Source organism: Canis aureus, chromosome 38 (genome assembly GCF_053574225.1).
Source record: "Canis aureus isolate CA01 chromosome 38, VMU_Caureus_v.1.0, whole genome shotgun sequence".
NCBI classification, from domain to species: domain Eukaryota; kingdom Metazoa; phylum Chordata; class Mammalia; order Carnivora; family Canidae; genus Canis; species Canis aureus.
The window spans coordinates 2,880,481-2,884,819 of NC_135648.1; the positions used below are offsets into that span (position 1 = coordinate 2,880,481).

The 4,339-nt window shown below is 53.5% G+C and overlaps 1 non-coding gene across 1 annotated transcript; it reads right to left on the bottom strand.

Moving 5' to 3' along the window:
• Window positions 1-3,052: 3,052 nt before the first annotated feature.
• TRNAG-GCC (transfer RNA glycine (anticodon GCC)) lies at window positions 3,053-3,123 on the bottom strand. The gene has a single exon. It is a non-coding gene; the product is annotated as a tRNA-Gly (tRNA).
• Window positions 3,124-4,339: the final 1,216 nt, after the last annotated feature.

Here is a 4,339-nt window from a genome sequence, read left to right on the forward strand (position 1 = left end):
ATTCCTTGGAGCAGACTCCAGGTTTTCAAGCCTTTTCTTCCTAATTTGCTCAGGGGTTTCCGTCAGGGCGTCCTGCATCTTAGGGCCCTTCCTGTGGAGGGGCGGCCAGGCCTCCGTGCCCTCCTGCCACCTCTCCCCCCTCCTGTTAGAACCTGACTGACTGCCTCTGCTACAGCACCGACTGGCTTTGCTCCCCGCAGCCATTTGGCTTGATTACAACTTTGTAGTTTCTTTCCCTTCACGGGAGGGAACCCATCTTGTTTGTTAGCTGTTGTGGTCTAATTATTATTATTTTTATAAATAAGAAAGGATATTCCTAAAAAGATTTTATTTCAGAAAGGAAGAGAGCACAAGCAAGGGGAGGGGCAGAGAAACAGACTCCCCACTGTGCAGAGAGCACCCCTCCACCCCACCCCCCCACCCCACCCCCACCCCCCCCACCCCCCCCCCACCCCCCCCCCCCCCCCCCCCCCCCCCCCCCGGCCAGGACCCCAAGATCACTACCAGAGCCAAAGACAGGGCTTAACCAACTGGGACCCAAGCAACCTGTTGCTAATTATCGGGTCCCTTGTTCTTACTGCGTTAGTCAGTGAGTGAATCCCACCCAGTCCTGAGCTCAGAGGAAGTGGTGAATGAATCTGCTGATATGGTCTGGATTCCCCAGTTCAATGTTTGCCAAAAGCACTTCCCTGGTCACAGAACTCCTTGATAGGCCTCGCGGAATGAAAGGTCGTGTGGTCAAAATAATGCAGAATGTTCTGCGTACACTGTTCCTCTTTGTATATTCATAACGCCCATTAAAGGCTCCAGGAAGCCCTACTGCAAAGAAAACTTTTAAACTAAGTTTTATACGGCATTAGCCATATAAACTTGTTTCTGGAATGTTCTTCCTTACAGATATCCACATCTCACTTCATCATGGTCTTGACTCAAATGTCATCTTATCATGAGGTCTCCTTGATCATTCACTATAATCCCCTCCCTCACCATCCCCCTCTCCCATTTTATTTTCCCTCATTGTACTCATTTACCAAGTGAGGGAACATATGTTTGCTTGCTTAATTGTTTATTGCTTAACTATCCCACCTCCTATCAGCCGGGCCTTTGTCTTGTTCGCTGCCATATATTCAGAGTGTAGATCAGTGTCTGGCACATGATAAAGCATTCAATAAATATTTCTGGAATGGGTAAATTCTTTAGCATTTGAAATCAGAAGAATTTCAAACCTAGAAAATCCATAGACATGATGTAGTCCAATCTCCTCATTTTAAAATTGAGGAAGCAAAAAAAAAAAAAAAAAAGAAAGAAAGAAAAGAAAAGAAAAGAAAAATTGAGGAAGCTGTGGCCCAGAGGGTCGAAATAACTTGTTTTAAGGTATATAGGTAGTTGGTGTTGTAAACCTTTTATATACAGCTTGGGATTGTACTATATACATTTTGCTTTACAACTTGATTTTTGCACTTGTTGTTGGGCCATGAGCATCCCTCCACTTCATAATGTCCATTTAAGTGATTACTTTAAAATATGTCCTACTTCTGAAGATACTCAAGCTAAGCTACTAAACATAAGTGGATATATTTAAGTGTATATATGAAGTTAGCATCGTAAGATGAGCCTTTATATCGGAACCTTTCTGAACTGGAAAGTAGAGAGGGACACCTGGGTGGCTCAGTGGTTGAGCATCTGCCCTTCGCTCGGGTCATGACCTCAGGGTCCTGGGATTGAGTCCCGCATCATGCTCCCCTCAGAGAGTCTGCTTCTCCCTCTGCCTGTGTCTCTGCTTCTCTGTGTCTCTCATGAATAGATAAAAATATTTAAAAAAAAAAGGGGGGGGGGAGAAATGAATGACTTTGGAAAGATGCCTATGTGGTCAATGTCCAGTTATGAAGGTGCTTGCTTTAGGGCTATCCCTGGAATTATTGGGGGGCGGATGGGTGGGGGTTTGAGCTACTGAGGACTGGGAGAGAATGTTGAAGGAACTTGTACAGACAGTCCCCAAACAGGCTAGGGCACAGATCTCAGGCCAGGTCACCTTTCTTTCTGAGGTGAGGACCGTTCTCTTGAAGGCCCTTGGCTAAAATGTCCCAAATGTGATACCCAGGCGTGCCTGGCCTAGACTCTTAAGGGTGAATGAATTTAAAGCTGACAGCTCCTCTTTCTTCTGTGGCTATAAAATAGGTTCCTTCTTTTTGAAGATGACTTGATTTTCCACCGTGGAAGCCATTCATTTCACACTTCAAACATTCTCTTTTCTCCTGGACCAGTCAAATCACCTGGACCCATCCCAGTATGGCTGATTTCTCCAGCAGCAAACGTTGCCAGCTCCTTCTCACCCCTACACAGGGAAAGCGTTCACCAAGAGAAACCCAGTCCAGAAGCCAGACTGACCTCTGCATCCTGACTCCGCCTCCCTCTTCAAAGGCCTCCTGAGCTCTCCAGGAGGGTTCTCAGCTCTCTGACGAGAAAACAGCCGCTTATGGAACACGGTTTTTAGTTTCTCTTTTTAGAAATCGGTTTCCTTTGAACTAGGCAAATATCAATGTAATACACAAAAGTCAACTTTAAGTTCCTCTGATAAACTACTGAGGTTTAGCGTTGCAATGTGGCCTCACACCCTTAGGGCCTCGTCAGTGTTGCAGGGAGTGTCTGCTTGCCACTGCCACCTGGGAGACTCAGGCTCCATCCCCAACCTGCAAATGACAAGGGCATTTTGTTTTCTTTCCTCCCCTCCCACACTCACGTCCGGGAAAATCTCTCCCGTTTGGCCTACTGTGCTTTGCTGGAAGAAGCCGGCCTCTGGGGCAGTGCCCGCGGCGACCCCAGGGGCAGGGACGGGTCCCAAGAGCGGGCGCTTCCACCGGCGCTCATGGGCATCCTCCTAACAGGGCCCCGCTCCTCCGAAGAAGGTGACTTGGTAAAGGAGGGGAACCAAAACAAAGGAATACTGGCTTAGCTAGCTGGTTTCCTTTGGGTCAGAGTCACAAATCCAAGAATGAAAAAGGACCTAATTAATTAAAAGAAAAAAAAAAAAAAAAAGAGAGAGAGGCAACGTTGCATTGGCCGGGAATCGAACCCGGGCCTCCCGCGTGGCAGGCGAGAATTCTACCACTGAACCACCAATGCTCGCGCTGCAGCTGCCCCGGCGCCGCCCCTTGACTCCAGCGCGGCCCTCGCTCCTTCCCGCCCGGACTCGGGTCTCTGCCGAGTCACCACCGTCCCGAGAGCCGTGCCTTTCCGTGTCAAGACAGCAAAAGGTTACGCCTCCAGAAAGAACAGCGCCGCCAAACACTATTGGAAGTCCCGGCCCTTCCTGGGGGCGCGGGCCCTGCCGCGAGGTCCGGTCCACGGGGCGTCCACGCCGCGGTGGCCCCGCCCGCCTGCTTCCCGGCGCCGCCGCTGCGCATCTTCCACGAGCACCCGGCGGCCGCCCTTGCCCCCGGGCTCACCCACCCGGGCGCAGGCGCTCCACGCGGAGGGGGGAGGAGGAGGGAGGAGGGGGATGGGAGGAGGGAGGGGGACGGAGGAGGGGAGGGGAGAGGACGGAGGGGGGAGGGGAGGGGACAGAGGGGGAGGGAGGGGAGGGGAGAGGACGGAGGTGGAGACTAGGAGGGGGAGGGAGGAGGGGGGAAAGGAGGGGAATGGGAGGGAGGAGGAGAGGGAGGGAGAGGAAGGGGAAGGGGATGGGAGGAGAGGGGAGCGGAGGGAGAGGGAGAGGAGGGGGATGGGAGGGAGGAGAGGGAGAGGAGGGGAATGGGAGGGAGAGGAAGGGGATGGGAGGAGAGGGGAGAGGAGGGAGAGGGAGAGGAGGGGGAGGGAGGAGAGGAGCAGGGGAGGAGGAGGGGAGAGAAGGGGGAGGGGGAGCACCTTCAATGTCAGGGTTCGGTCTGCAGGAGGAAGTTGGGAGGACAGTTTGGGAGGCTGAGTGGCACAGGCCGCGGGGGTGGGGGGGCGGGGGGAGGCCCAGAGGGACAGGATGGTTGCCAACAACACTCTAGAGGCCGGTGTCTTCCCTGTGAAGGGCCCCTTGCGTGAGGAGAGCCTCGGAGGCAAGATTTCCAAAGAGGACAGGGTCAGGAAGTCCTTGGGAGCACAGCCGCAGCCGGGGTGGCAGAGGAGGAGTGTGAGCATCAGAAGAGGGAGCTGGAGCAAGTCTGTGCGCTCACCTCTCCGGGGCCCTGCGGAGGCCTGCGCCCCTGGGGTTCGAAGCCGGCCTGGGAGCCCCAGGGCTGGGCCCGGCTCTGAGGAGGTGGATTGATTGGCCCCTCCTGACAAGTGCTCTGTGACCGCAGGGGCTGGACTGTCCTCCTGATCCTGCCCTGGGCTCCAGGACCGGGAGGGG